Source organism: Narcine bancroftii, chromosome 2 (assembly GCF_036971445.1).
Source record: "Narcine bancroftii isolate sNarBan1 chromosome 2, sNarBan1.hap1, whole genome shotgun sequence".
Lineage (NCBI taxonomy): Eukaryota > Metazoa > Chordata > Chondrichthyes > Torpediniformes > Narcinidae > Narcine > Narcine bancroftii.
In genome coordinates, this window is record NC_091470.1 from 53,016,035 (window position 1) to 53,032,041 (window position 16,007).

The 16,007-nt window shown below is 41.3% G+C and overlaps 1 long non-coding RNA gene across 1 annotated transcript; it reads left to right on the top strand.

Moving 5' to 3' along the window:
- Nucleotides 1-343: 343 nt before the first annotated feature.
- LOC138752339 (uncharacterized) lies at nt 344-14,285 on the top strand. The gene is made up of 3 exons (XR_011350538.1): nt 344-425; nt 5,239-5,393; nt 14,229-14,285. It is a non-coding gene; the product is annotated as an uncharacterized lncRNA (long non-coding RNA).
- Nucleotides 14,286-16,007: the final 1,722 nt, after the last annotated feature.

Below are 16,007 nucleotides of genomic sequence, written 5' to 3' on the forward strand. Positions count from 1 at the left end.
TAAACAGGAAAGTGCTTTGATTGTCGTGCGAAACACAAAAGTGATGGAGAAGCTCAGCAAGTCACACAAATATGTATAGGAAGTAAAGGGTAACCTGTAGCATTGCTAAAGGCAGAGCTGCTGAGATAAATGCTGTCCACACCAAGCAAGTAAACAAATACCTGCCGTTTTATTCAAACCACGCACGTTCCTTTATAGGGGAGGTGACAGGCTCATGGACTGATATCATAATGCTAACTGTGAGGTCTGGCCGTTTCCCTGGCAACGTGCTCCTGCAGCCTCGAACTTCTGTGAGGTGGGGGGAAAGCCCCTGTGCCCTGCTTTGCTGACTGTTCGCTACGGCGATTCGGCCCATTGTGTGCAGGGTTGGCCCAGCCCGCTATACCAACCCCCCCAACCCCAAAATTGCAGTTTATTTGGATGAGGTTTGTGAGATTGTTTTTGGGTGGGCACGCCTGGTGCTGTAGTGTAGGGGAAGGGAAAGACTCTGAACATTCTAAGTAGGCTTTCTTGAGGTGGTCGACTGTAAATATGTCATGCCTGTCTCCAATATCTAGAGTATATAAACCCCCTCCCTTCTCAGTACCTTGAAAGGCCCTCGTAAAGGCACTGCGGGGAGTACCTGGTTTGCCCTGTCTTACAAAGACAAAGTCCGCAGCTTTGAGTTCTTGTGGGACGTGGCTGGTTGGCGTTCCATGGGTGGTGGTAGAATGTGGACGTGGGTAGGCGGTGTGGTTCCTCAGCTGCTGTAGGATGTCCAGGGCATTCAATGGTGGTTTCATGAAGCTGAAATGGACATCGCCTGGGATGGAGAGCAGTACGCCATAGACCATTTCCACCGATGAAGTGAGGAGGCCCTCTTTAGGTGCTGTGCGGATGTCCAGCAAGACCCATGAGAGTTCATCCATCTAGTTGAGCACACGCAACAATGATTTGAGGGCTGCTTTTAGATGGCAGTGAAAGTGCTCCACCAGCCTATTGGATTGGGGGTGGTAGGTGGTTGTGTGGTGTAGCTAGCTTCAGCAGAATTTGGCCATGGTCCTTAGAGGGAAGAGGTAAACTGGGCTCCTTCATCCGAAATTTTGTGGGAAGGGACACAAAAAAGGGGAACCCACTGTGAGCTAAAGGGTCTCATACAGGTCTCCGTGTCACAATCCGGCATGGGCACTGCGTCTGGCCAGCATGTAAAGCGGCCATGGTGAGAAGGTACCTCATCCCTTAGCTGATGGGAAGGGACCCTACAATGTCCACATGCACATGTCTGCTGCAGGCAGGAAATGTTGCACTGAACCTTTAGAGTGCCAATGGATTTTGACTCACTGGCATTGTACACAGGTTTTTACCCAAAGTGAAACTTTGCACCAAAGCCCATGCCATACGAACCTATCCGAAATGAGGCTGACTGTTGACTGAATGGAAGGATAAGAGAGTCCATGCACTTGATTGAATACCCACTGTCTCCAGGTTGCGGGCAACATTGGCCTGGGATGACCTGTAGACATATTGTACAGGAGTGTTGGGCCTCCTGGGTCCGACATGAACTCCTCAATTTATAGGCTGGTGATGGTGGTGTGATATGCTTGTGTGTTGGCATCTTCAGCCTTGACCCTGGTGAGCTGAGCTGTGTCAATGCCACCTGTCACCTTGGAGATTATTGGCCTGGACAGTGCATCAACTACCATGTTGGATTTCCTCGCTACGTGGTGGATTCCAGTGTATATTCAGAGATGTATGAAAGGTGCCGTTGTTGCCTCGCCAATTAAGGGTCTGAGACTTTGTCCAGCGCCTGTACCAGCGGCTTGTGGTCTGTGTAGGCTGTGAACATTCGGCCTTTGAGGATGTACCAGAAATGGCATATGGCCAAGTACATTGCCAGCAGTTCACGATCAAAAGTGCTGTACTTCAGCTTGGGTGGTCAGAAGTGTTTGCTGAAGGAAGCGAGTGGCCGCCACTGGTGATCCACCCACCGTTGCAGCACTGTACCCACTGAGGCATCTGTGTTAATTACATGTGTAAGTCTGGGTCCGGGTGTGCCAGGAATGAGGCTTTGGAAAGTGCTGTTTGGATCTCCTTGAATGCCTGGAGTGCTTCCACAGATCAGCTGGGCTCCTTGTTACCTGCCTTAATGAGGTCGAAGAGAGGCCGCATGGTGGCTGCTGATTCTGGGAGGAAGCGATGATAGAAATTCACCATCCCAAGGAATTCCTGCAGCCTTTTGAGGGTTTTGGGCCTGGGAAAGTCCTGAATGGCTTCGACCTTATCAGGCAAAGGTGTTGCTCCTTCGCTGGAGATGCGGTGCCCAAGGAAGTCAAAGGTGGACAAACCGAACTGACCCTTAGACGGGTTCATGGTTAGCCTGAAGGTCTGCTACCAGGAAAACAGGTGTTTTAAATGTTTTTTGTGGGTCCTGGTGTCTGGGTGCCAATGAGGATGTCGTCCAGGTACACAAAAATCCCCTCCAGGTCTCTTACCACTACGTCTATGCGGTGCTGGAATATTTGGGCCGCGTTTCTCAGCTTGAATGACATTCTCAGGAACTTGAAGAGGCCAAGCGGGGTGATAATGGCTGTCTTCTGGACGTCATCCTGGTGTACTGGGATCTGATGGTAGCCCTTCACCAGATTGACTTTGGAAAAAATCTGGGCACCTTGGAGTCATGTGGTAAAGTCCTGTATGTGTGGAATGAGGTACCATTCTGGTATCGTTGCATCATTGAGCCTATGGTAGTCTCCACAGGGATGCCAGCCACCAGGGTTCTTTGGGACCATGTGTAGCAGTGAAGCCCATGGGCTGTTGGAATGGCAGACAATTCCCAATTCCTCCATCGTGGCAAACTCGGCTTTGGCTTGGAGGAGCTTATCTTGGGACAGTTGCCATGCCCATGCATACACAGGTGGTCTGGTGGTCTGAATGTGGTGTTGCACACCATGTGCTGGTTCCACATTGTGGAGTTGGGAGCCAGTAGAGTGGGGAAGTTGGAGAGCAGTGTGGTGTATTTGCTTTGTTCAGGAGCGTGGATTCCCAAAGGATGGAAGTTACATTCGTGCAGTGTGAGGGGGAAAACCTGGAAGGTGGTGGCATTAACCAGCTAGCATCAGTTGAGGTTGACCAGGAGTTTGTTCACCCAGAGGAAATCTGCTCCTAGGTGAGCCTGGCCTACTGAGATGACGGTACAATCCCATCTGAAAGCGGTGCTCCTGGTGTCATGCAACGTGTCCCATAGGTGGGAATTGTTGAACTGTTGGCAGCCTGTAGGTGTAGGCCTCTGGCATTGTTCTTCTGCTCAAAGAACGTGGGCAGAACTAGGATGAATTCTTCTCCACTGTCTATAAGGAATTCCTGCTGGGGCTTATGGTCGCATAGGTAAAGCAGGCCTTTTCTGGTGCCAACCGCTGAGGCCACTAACAGAGGCCAGCTTGTTCATTTCCCTGCATTGGACTGAATTTGCTGCCTGAAAAGGTGCAAAGCGGTATGCACCACCGGGCATTATGACCCCATTGATGGTGGTAGTCGCTGTACCCTACTGTTTTGTCGTTGCAGTCACCACGTTGTGGCTCAACTGCTGTGATGGCCGCCATGGGGTGCATGAGGTGGCCGAGGTTTGTACTGTTACTCCCACTGCGCAAATGTGCTGCACTTGGATGGAGTAGGGTTGCGGAGTATGGAAGAGCCTGTCTGCTTCTCTCTGCAAAGTCCATGTTGGAGATGACGGCAACTTGGAAAGGAAAAAGGCCTCAAACAGAAAGCACTTTGTGTGTCTGTCTGCAAGGGCCACTAGCTCCTCCATCAGTTCTGAGGAGTTGTGATCACCTAGGCCCTGCATGTTAAGCACGCGAATGGCCCATTCATGGTGTTCAAATAATTCGAGCAAAAACCGTTTAAACATCATATACTTGCCGTCCACGGGTGGGTTGTTAACAAACGGGTCAACTTTCGTTGCTGTGGTGGGGTCCAGGGCGCTGACCACATGCCAGAACTTCATGTCCTCGGCTGTTATTCCTCACAAGGCGAACTGTGATTCTGCAAGTTGCAGACAGCTGCGTGGTTGGTTTGTCCAGAATGGTGGCAAGTGGACGCTTATGCGTAAATTGCCGCTGGATATCCATTGGTGGCAGCCACTTGGACTGTGGCCAAGTTGGCAGGATTCATCATGCTGTGAGTTGTGGGTTCTAAAAACGTTAGAACCTGTTTGGGGTCACCACCGCTAAAGGCAGAGCTGCTAAAATAAATGCTGTCCTCATCATGCAAAGAAACCAGTATCAGCTGTTTATTCAAAGCACGCATGTTTCTTTTTAGGGGAGGCAACAGGTTAATGGGAGTGCTGTCATAATGTTGCTGTGAGCCCTAGCCATTCCCCTGGCAACACGCTCCTGCGCGATGGGGGAAAGCCTGTGTGCCCTGCCACGCTGGTTGTTCGCTACGGTGATTCGGCCCATCATGTTCAGGTTTGACCCGGCCTGCTACAAACCAATGTTTCAGCCCTGAGCCCTTCATCAAAAAGCAGGCAGGTGGGGGGAGGAGAAAGGAAGGAAGAAGGGGCAGGGAAACTACACTCTAACTGATAAAATAAGTGGATATGGGTGAGAGGGTAGAAAAAAAAACTGAGGTGACGGGGAGGGAGTTAGTTGCTCTCTGAATGAAGAGCAAAGGGAAGGGATGGAGAACTGGAGCAGAGGGATAGAGAAAGAGAAAGATTCAGGGGAGCGATTTAATGGAAGCTGGAGAAGTTGATTTTAATGCTGTCTGATTGGAGAGCATCCAAATATCATTATATTGACGTGATAAATGCTAATTACTACTAATGAACCCATCTCACACTAACCATAGATATTACAGGACAAGGTTCTTATTCCTTTGGGTTTAAATTGTTACTAATGACTTTAAAAATGGTAATTTTTATTTCTTTTTAAAAAAAAATTGTTTTCCCTCTTTCCTGATTTATATTTTAGTTTTCTTCCACTGGCTATTTAGACTTGGAATTCATTTACTTCTATTTTCTCATCAGAGGTAGGCTCTGGTGGCTCAGGCTGACAAGAAATTTTAATGGGGATTAGTGAACAGATTTGCTTCATGTTCTCAAGCTTCTTCAACACACCTGGTGGAGTTGGGGAGCAATATGCTTTCTTTAATCAATTTATGACAAGCTGGATGTTGCAGATGAAAGCAAACTCATCTTGTAACAGTGAGCATGTTTCTCCACTTCCTTATATCTTGGATTCTGGTCTCTTTGATTTACAGGTCTCTTTTTATTTGAAACTCCACCATGGATGTGCAGATTCCTGAATAGCCATTCATGAAGTTGGATTCTATTCTTGATATGGGTGAATTCTACTTGAGATTCATTTAATCCAGATCCTTGTCACTTCTTGAAGTCAGGAGGGTCCTGAAATGAGGTATGGTTACCTTCAGATTTTGTAAATAGTCGCTTTTTATCACAAGTGAGACAATGGAGATGGAAGAAATATATTGTCAGTGGCATCATCTTAGACTGAGAGGATATCGATATGGCTATCTGTATTAGATGTAGAGGGAGAATGTTGCAGTCTTAGTGTGTATCGACATCATCACTCAATGAAGCTCCCCAATTTTTCTTTATTTAGACATACAGCATGGTAACAGGCCAGTTCTGTGCCGCCAAATTTACAACCCTTTAACCTGCATCCCCGGTATATTTTTTGAATGGTGGGAGGAAACCAGAGCCCCTGGAGAAAACCCACGCAAACACAGGGAGAACATACAAACTCCTTTCAGATAGCCCGGGATTTGAACCCTGGTTTGATCCTGATCGCTGGCGCTGTAAAGGCTTTGTGTTAACCGCTACATCAACCAGAGGAGACTCAAGGCTGTACAGAGTCATTATATCAATTTTCACAGAGCTCTCTGTGATATATGGTTTGAAAACATCTTGTAACATTTTGTGAAGTTAAAGTTGTTGGATAGAATTGGTCAGAGGGATTTCCTTTTTTTTTGGCAAGAAACAGAGAGGAAAGGTTGCAAGTATGGATTCACCTTCTTGTACATTTGGAAAATCAGGCATTTTTTTCAACCTCAAGATTCATCATATTTTTTTTTAACCTCTCTTTCTCTCACTGAATCCTATTTGACCCTGAGGTGAGCTTTAAGCCATCATTATCCATAAGCTTTGAGATGTCAATTTTCTATTTAACTTAATTTCCTTATCACTGAATGCAAGGTCGCTTATAAGCCTATGTAATTGTGTAGTGACTTAAAATGGAAACAAATCTTTGCATTAAAACTGTTCTTCAACATAATTATGGATAATTCAGTTTTGCTATTATCAAAGCTGAAAATGGGTATAATTTTTAACTAATGGAGTCTATTCATAATACAATTTTGAATAGCTGAGCATGTCTTTTGAAAAATAAAATAGATCCATTTAAAAGTTACAACAGTTATCTTAGTCACATTATCAGCAAATTTCCTAGCAGGCCAATTAATGTTCTTATCGCTAAAATAAAAGGTTAAGAAGGAGCAACGTTGAGCAGAAACTGCTTGGTGATTAATTGATGTAAGGAAATGTCCAGATTTATTCTGAAAGTAGGGCAGCTAAATTCTGATTCTTCTGATGTCACCACACAACATTGGTCTAGGCACTGTTCCCCTTGGTATTCCAAAGATCCATTCTATTGCATCTCTTCATATTCAGGGAACTGATGGAATTTCTGTGCCTTCTAATCAGCAAACTATCTCTCATTGTCAATTTGCACAGGTAAATCACTTATGATAGCTAAATGAGCTTGCTTATATCAAAAGCTTACTCGCCTGCCCAATCAGCCCTCAAAATGAAGATTGACTCCAGCACAAACGAGGTTGCATAGACAGGAAATCAAACCTAATTTGTCACTCATCCATTAATGCTGCTATCTGCTGGAAACAATGGTGAAATCATTTGGCTGAAAATAATATTCAGATTGCAGGGTTCTACCATCACAATGCATTGTGGTTAAGTTATAGGATGAACCACCAAAGTTCTTGGCTGTGAAGTTTGAATTGCATTATACCAGTCTGGGAATTAAAACTAAAATAACTAAACAATCAGGAATTTAAGAAAATCTCATCTCAGTAATGGTAACAATGAAGCAACTGGATTGTTATTAAAAACTCATCTGGTTCATTAATGTCCTTATTGAAATAAATCTGACATCCTAAACTAGTCTGGATTGTTTGTGCCTCCAACCCACCAGCATGACTGTCTCTTTATTACGATTATGAATGGATAGTAAATGCCACGTCCACATGAAATATTATCTGCCATTTCACCAAAAACTTGCAAAACAATGAACATCTTCTGCATGATCTCCTTCATTAGCAATTTCTTGATGAATGAATGCAATAAGAAAATATAAAACAAGTGAACAAGGCCTAGAGTTACAAGAAGTTTGAAGTCAAATACATTAAAAGTCTTAGCTTTACAGATGTTACAATTCATGAGGCATAATTAAATATAGCAGCCTGAAATATTTAGCAATGTTTTTAAATTAAATATAAGGCATCTGGATGTTCAAATGCAAGTTTAGCAATTAATCAGAATGATTTACAGAATATTATCATTTGTTGCTACTGGCATTGAATACTTGAGTAGATAAGTTATGCTTTAGTTGTTTAGGGCAGTATTGGCCCCCTATTTGAAGAAGGATGTTAATACATTGGAAGCAATTCAAAGAAAGTTGACTAGTATAATACTTGGAATAAGCAGGTCATCTTATGAGAAGAGGTTGATCAAGCTACGATTGAATCTCCAAAAGAACAGTAAACAGGGATTTGACTGAAACATAGGATCTTGACGGGGTTTTAATGCGAAGTAGATGTTTACTTATTGAGAGAATCTAGAATTAGTGATCGCTGTTTAAAAATGCCGTTTGCCCATTACACATTGGATATGAGGCAAATTTCTTTTTTTTTCAGAAGGCACTGAGTCCTTGAAGGAGAATTTTAAATCTTTAAGGCAAAGCTTGGTAGATTCTTGATAGGTATAGGAGAAGATTATGTCAGGTTCACATGAATGTAGAGTTGAGTTTGCAATCAGATTAGCCACACTGATGATCCTAAATGGCCTGGCAAACTTGAGTGGTGAAATGGCTTAAAGTGGTACCAACCAACATGACCCCTGTAACATCTTCCTTTATTAACTTTAAATGTAGATAACTGTAGATGTAGACTTATAGCACGGTAACAGATCCTTTTGGCCCACGACCCCATGCTGCCCAATTACATCCAATTGACCTAGAACCCCCGGTACGTTTTGAATGGCGTGAGGATATTGGAGCACCAGGAGGAAACTCATGCAGAGACAAGGAGAACATACAATTTCCTTACAGACAGCGCTGGATTCAAATCTAAGGATGCTGGCGCTGTAGTAGGGTAGTGCTAATCAGAAGCAAGGCAAGAGAAAAAATAAACATCTAAAGTAATTGTCCAGTCTCTTTTCCTTTTCACACAATCGCTTCCTATACACTTGAAAAATATTGACAGAATCATCTGTGGCTTCCGTAAAGACAATGGTGAAGCAATCTTAACGATCTGTTATGGTGCACACTTCACACTCCCATCTGCTGTAATCTATCAGTAATGGTAGAAGATCTTTCTGGTAAGATTACATGCTTTTTTGACAATTTTATTTTTCCTTTGCATCAATGCATGCATATAAATTCTTCATCCTATAATACAATGTAATAAAAAGGTACAAAATGATATATAATTTTTTTTTATTCCTCCCTCTCTCGCTCTCCCCCAAAGAAAAAGAAAAAACAACTGAATTTATTTATCATTCACTATTCATGTATTCCTAAAATATTATTCTATCCTGTACATATTAATTGGGAGGAGCGGGGTTTATGGATGATATGGATGGACTCTAACTGATGAAATCCATATATGGTTTCCAAATCATATAAAAATTCTCAGTTTGATTCCTTAAATTATAAATAATCTTTTCTAATACTATACAATTTTGAATTTTCGTATGCCTTCTATTCAACCTGGTAAGATGACGCATTGTAAAATTTATGAATAATATTGAAGTCTATGGAATAAAAGAGACTGTTGCAGCATGAATTAAAAAATGGCTAAGTAACAAAATTAAAAAAACATGGTTAAAGGTTGCTTTTCAGATCAGAGTGAAGGATACCTTATTCTGCCCATGAGCTGATATTAGTACTGCTAATTTTAGAATAAGAATCAGAATTTATTGCCATGAGCATGTCACAAAAATTTGGGTTATTTTTGCTACAGCATTCACAGTGCAAATGTTTACATAAACCACCTTACCAAATAAATAAAAAAAGTGCAAGTCAGGACAAAGTAAGGTAGTGTTCATTGTTCACTCAGGAAGGTGATGGCAGCAGGGAAGAAGCTGTCCTTGTGTCACTGAGTGCTCATCTTCAGGCTCAAGTACCTTTTTTTCTGATGGTAGCAGAGTGAAGAGGGCAAAGCCTTGGGGGCTGCTTTCTTAAGACACCATCTCTTGTAGATGTCCTCAATGGAGTGAAGTCTGGTGCCTGTGATGTCACAGGCCGAGTTAACAACCCTTTGGAGTTTTTTTCTTGTCCTGAGCGTTGGCAAGTCCACACCAAACAGTGATGCTACCAGCCAGAATGCTCTCCATGGTACACCTGTAAAGCTTTGGGTTTAAATGAACGTGCAGGTGCAGAATCATACAAAAGGGAGCCAGAGAAGTATCTGAAATTAAAGAATTTGCAGGACCAAAGAGGGAGGTGGCAGATGAGACAGGCTAGATTGATGTTTTAGCAAACTGGCACGGATTAACCTGGATGAATTGCCTCTTTCTCTTCACTAACTATTCTGTGCAATATAAACTAAAGATAAGGTGGGGAATGGTAGATAGGTGGCAGGTAAACTGATAATCCTAAGAAATACAAAGAATAGGTGCAATATAAACTAAAGATAGGGTGGGGAATTGGAAGATAGGTGGCAGGTAAACTGATAATCCTAAGAAATACAAAGAATAGGTGCAATATAAACTAAAGATAGGGTGGGGAATTGGAAGATAGGTGGCAGGTAAACTGATAATCCTAAGACATACGAAGAATAGGTGCAATATAAACTAAAGATAGGGTGGGGAATGGTAGATAGGTAGCAGGTAAACTGATAATCCTAAGAAATATGAAGGACAAGAAGAATAGGGGATAATTGGATATGTTCTCACTTTGTTGAAAGTGACAGGTAGGTTAGGAAATTGGTTTTTTAAAAAAACAGAATCTTGGGCTTTATAAAGAAAGGCCAAGAGTGTAACAGCAATGTACTATGATGAACATTTCTAAAACACGTTTGGACCATGATTGGAATTCTGTTCCAAACTCTGGATGCTATAATTTGGGAAAGTTGAGAAGGTTTTAGGGGTTGTAAAAGAGAAATACTAAATTAATTGTACAGTTGAGAGAGTTTAGGTATGTGGAAAGATTGAAGAAACACAGAAACTCTTTGTAACAAAATAAGTTGACAGAGATATTTAAAAATGGGGATAGTGCAGTCAAAGTGGTTAGAAAGAAACTGTTCCCATCCACTCTGGGATCTGGAATGAGGGAGCATAGCGTAAATGTAATCAGCAAAAAAAAACTAAAAATGAAATGAGGAGTGCCTTGGGTTTAAATGAACGTTCAGGAGCAGAATCATTCAAAAGGGAGCCAGAGAAGTATCTGAAATGTAAGAATTTGCAGGACCAAAGAGGGAGGTGGCAGATGAGACAGGCTAGATTGATGTTTTAACAAACTGGCACGGATTAACCGGGATGAATTGCCTCTTTCTCTTCACTAACTATTCTACGATTTTATAATTGTATTAAGTGCCACTGACCTTCAACACAGTTTCATTGTATGTCAGCAGCACACAGCTTGAGACTGATGGCGCCGAGTTTGTTATTTAAATTCTCAAATGCTGAAATACCTTTGCACCAATATCTTGGTGCTAAAACATTGTCTGGGTGCTCCTTCAAAAGGTACTGGGTACATTGTGTTCAATTGAATGACATATCTGATTCCAATCTCTGCCCTGCACTCCCTGATTTCACTTCCATTGTGAAATGCTTGTAGAAAGTATTCACACTATGCACATTATTCCCATCCACAAGAGTTCTCTTTCTCAGCTAATGGTGACGACCAAATTACTTGAGACACATAAGTCATCTTGGCTGTACTTTCTCTATTCTGCCTTTTGGCTTGTGCTTCACCACATGTACTTCCTGTTGTCAGCTGGTCAATATTTCCAGCCTAGCTGTACATAGCTCAGCAGCTTTGCATGTCTGTATATACTTTTCAAGAGTTAATTCTGTCTCGCATAGCAACCGCTCACTTCGGCTGAACTCCAAGATTCCACAAATAATCCAACCTCTCAGAGGCAATATAAATTAAATATATATTTTTAACAGAGTTCAGGGAGAGACAGAACTGTGATTTCATATAAACAGATATTTGAAGACGATCCTTGAATTTATAATAGGAGCAAGTAGTACAAACATAGTGAGGTTACATCAAATATTTTTGAGCAACAGGTCAGACCACAGCTGGGGGATTTTGTAAAATTTTGAACACATTCAGATTGATGTCGAAATTTTGGAGAGAATACAGAAAATGTTTATACGAATGAGGCACCAGTAATGTGGAAGAAAATTGTATCTGGAATTTTTCTATTAAGCAAAGAAGCTTAAAGGGAGATTGAATTGAGGTATTCAGAACTAAATTGAAAGAAATCTGTTTTCACTTGCACAGTCAGTAATCAGAGATTACTGATGAGCAACTGGAAAAATAAAATAAATCTGTGTGGGTGCAGAATTGAGAATTTTATTTCAAGCAGTGGATTATTGTGATCTAGTCTAGAATGATATTATCACCATCCAGATGGTTAGTTAATATTTATTCAAAACTTCTGGAAGGAATGGGAAGCATTCTTTTAAAGGAGACTTTTGTACGGGGCCACAGGGAAATGCAGGGCATTGGGCTTAGTTGGACATCTTATTGAAAGCTAACTCACACAAAATTGCTGTATCAATGACTTTGAGTTTAGTATGATTCTGTGCTTTGGGGAATTTCCACTGAGACTTCATTAATACAATATTTTGAACTGTAACTAGAACTTCAATAACACTGATATATTTTAGTTTACAAATTCAATAAACAGTGTTTCTTCATTAAAATGAACTAATTTACATAAGACTGAAAACAACAGGTTGGATAGCATCTGCAGAAAGAAAAATATTTCAGTTGAAGGTGCTTATCACACTGAGGAAAGAGACAGGGCAAACTAGGTTTAAGTTTCCATGAGAGAAGAGCAAGAATGGTTAAATTAAAGGAATAACAGGAACTGTGAGACCAGGGTTGCTTTGGTTATAAGCTATTGATGAAGTTAAACTAATATGTAGTTGGATTACTGCTGACAGTAATAGGGAACGAACACAAGCAAAGGAACATGAATGATGCGTAATGTGTAACTGTGAGAAATATCCAGAAGTTCAGGCCATGTCAGTGGAGAGGGAAAAAAGTGTTCTAGAATTACATGTTAATGACCTGTGGGAGATATTTAAATAAAAGGAGAGTTACTCGAGTTTGTTGCATTTGACGTTGTTTTCGGAAGGCTACAACATGCTCAAATGGAACATGAGATTACATTGGGTCTCATTATAACATTGCAGGAGGCCATAGACAGATTAGTTAGAGTGGAAACGAACGTGATAAAGAATTAAAAGGCTTCTTCAAGTGCATTCTCCGACAAAATTCTACCTGTGGAATGGTCGTTCAGGGGGCAGCGCTGAAAGCGCAGCACTGGCCATCTGAAAGGGACAGCTTCACGGCAGGCGCCTCGGAGTGCACTCCAGTTCCTGTCCCTTGGGCTGTCAGGTTTGGGATGGCTGGCTGTTAGAGCTGGGACAGCCCGCACTGGCTGCCCCACAGAGTGGAGACTGATACAGGGCTGTTGGGAGAGAGCTGGGAAGTGGGATCAGTATGGGGACAGCAGCCGGCTGCCACAACGCTGACAGCCCATGCCAGCTGCCCCTGCCTTGACATCCCACGCCGGGGGGCAGAGGCAGCTGGGAGGGTGGCTGTCAGGCACTCGCCAGCTGACTGTCATCCCCTTAGCAGCCGCTTTCAGGTGGCTGCATTCAGGTGCCGAGGGTGGGGCTCAGTGCTCCAGCGATTACAAAGGTCACAAAGTTCGCCTCGCATGCGTCTCCTGCACTTTCAAGTGGCCTCCCGACAGCCGCATATGGGCATAATATGCGGCTTTACATCGGTGGATTTTGGCCACTTGGAAGTGCCTAAAGTGGTAGGCAAGAAAGCTCAGGGTCATCCCTGTGGACTGTGGACTTTCAAGATAGTGTACTACGTTTGGTGGTCATAATGTGGTATCCTCTACATTGGGGAAATCAATCACAGATTGTATGATTGCTTTTCAGAGCACCTGTTCAATCCACAAGAATAAAGCTGAACTTCCAATAGCTTGCCTCTTTAATTTTCCTTCCCGCTACTGTTGTTATTTGCCTTCTGTACTGTTGTAATGAGCCCAAGAGTGCCTTGAGGAATATCATCGTATCTTTCATTTGGGTATGCCTCAAATTCAACCACCTCAGGTAACTCTCTTTCTCCGTGTGCATCAGAACTGGCCGGTTCTGGGCTAGATCATCCATCTCTGACATTTCTTGCTAATTCTCTCTCAACATTTACCACGGCTTTGCATTTCACATTTTACACATTCTTTTGTTTATGCTTTCTATCTCCAAACACTGACATTAATATCAACTAGATAATTTAGTTAACTACTTATTGCCACAGATATTCTGACCATACACTATCAATCAGATCCCCTATTTTTATCCAACCCTCCTCCACCCTCTCTGTAACTTACAACAAGCTTGTTTTCTCTCATTTTCCACTGTCTTTGATGTAAAATGTTAACTGTTCCCTTTTTCACAGACACGGAATGAATTGCTGAGCATTTCCAGGATATTCTATTTTAGTTTTAGATTTCCAGACTCTAATTTTTTTATTTTCATTATTACATTCACTCCTGCCAAGCCCATTTTTTTTCTGATGCCGTTGCTTTGGAATTTGTGTACAATGCTCTCTATAGAGAACTTGGAGCCTATCTCTTTCACCAGCCACACAAGTCACGATGAAGCATCCTTTTAAGGCAGGCAGAGTTTGAGCTATGAAATGTTATTGACCATTGTTAATTCTATTTCATTTCTTGTTTTACAGAAAATAAAACAGAGGAAACTGAAATGGGATAAAGAAAGAGATCAAAGAGTCAGAGAGATCAAAATTAAGTTTATTTATTTTACTCTCCATAAATAATTAAAATCTGAAAGAATAAAATTCCATAAGAGTAGAACTCATTGATCATAACTTCAGAAATTCACTTACCCTACAATGGACAAGATTGAAATTCCTCTGCTGTTTAAATGACATTAGTACAACAGATACTTTGCTGGGCTAATGATGTCATGAAACTTCTGAGTGAACAGGACAACCTTAATGATATTTGGCTTGGAATGTTAATATGAGACATTTGTGCCTTATTTCTACTTTTGCAACAAAATTAAACCATGGGGCAGCATGGGGAGCAGAGCGGTTAGCCAGTGATCGGGACTAGGGTTTGAATCCCACACTGTCTGAAAAGAGATTGAACGTTCTCCCCGTTTTCTGGATCGGTTTCCTTTGGGGGCTCCAGTTTCCCCCACCATTCAAAATGTACTGGGGGTTGTAGGTCATTTGGGTGTAATTTGCAGGCATGGGCTCATGGACTGAAAGGGCCTGTTACTGTGCTGTATGTCTAAATGTTTTTAAATTAAACAAATTTAAAAAATTATTTTAAAACAAATAAAAATTTTAAAGTTAAATTTTAATTTAATTGAGCTCATCTCATTGTCAATTATGTCACAATCTCCAGGCCAGTATTCGATGTATCTTGACATCTCAGCCAAAATCGACTTCCCTCAGTCTCAAAAAACCATATTTCGGTGTGAAATGAAAGCTTGGACCTGTCTGGTAAAATGTGGAGAGGAAAGTAGAGGAAACCAGTGAGTCAGACTGATATTCATACTTCCTGTGTCAAATAAAACAACATGAAATTAAACAGAAACTATACACAATATTTTAGTGTTACGCATGCTTGGCATATGGTTTTGTATGTCAAATCTACATCTTCTTATGCCCAGAAAAATGTTAGCAATTTTGAAAGTCAGGTCCCTGGTGTGTACACTTCTATTTTACAAGCAAATCTAGTTAAAGCAAATGACTTGGCGTAATATGCTTTACACATCCATGACAACCTTTATTGTTAATACATAGCTTGTCCACTCAAGCAATGCAGTGTGCACATTAATTTTGCATCAGCTTCTCTGAATAGCTACATAAAAGTCATATCTTTGCTGCAGATAATATTGACATTTTCTTTTGTTTCCTCTATATGTGGTGCCATGAGGAAATCATGTTATTCCAGATTCACTAGCAAATACCAAACCATGTACAAATATTTATGTTTTGTCAAAGATGTGAAACAAAATCTATCAGATACAGATCTTCAGGCTTAAACAGAAAACAAACATGAACCCAATGACGTATATAATCTCTTGAATGCATAGGTAGTTTTGTAGCAGTAATACCAGGGGTATATGTAATTTTTTACCAAAAATTAAGCTCTGATATACAGATGTGATTTTGACATAAATTGATTCCATACCAATTATGATAGCTTTATTTTGCTTAAAAGTAATAGGGTATCTTGTCATCCATCACACATGCAAAATCTATTTGTGTTGTAAATGTCAATTTCCTTTTTATTTTTCACAGTCAACCTAGACATTTTGGGAACACTGTCTGCTGTAAATAGATTAATTTAGCTCAGACTGTTTATACTTTGATCATCTTCCTACATTATATTTTTTTCCTTTTTTCATTTAGGTTGGAAGAGTGTGTCTAAAATATGATAACAGTTGAAAACATCAACATTTAATTGCTTGTAATTTAATTAGTCAT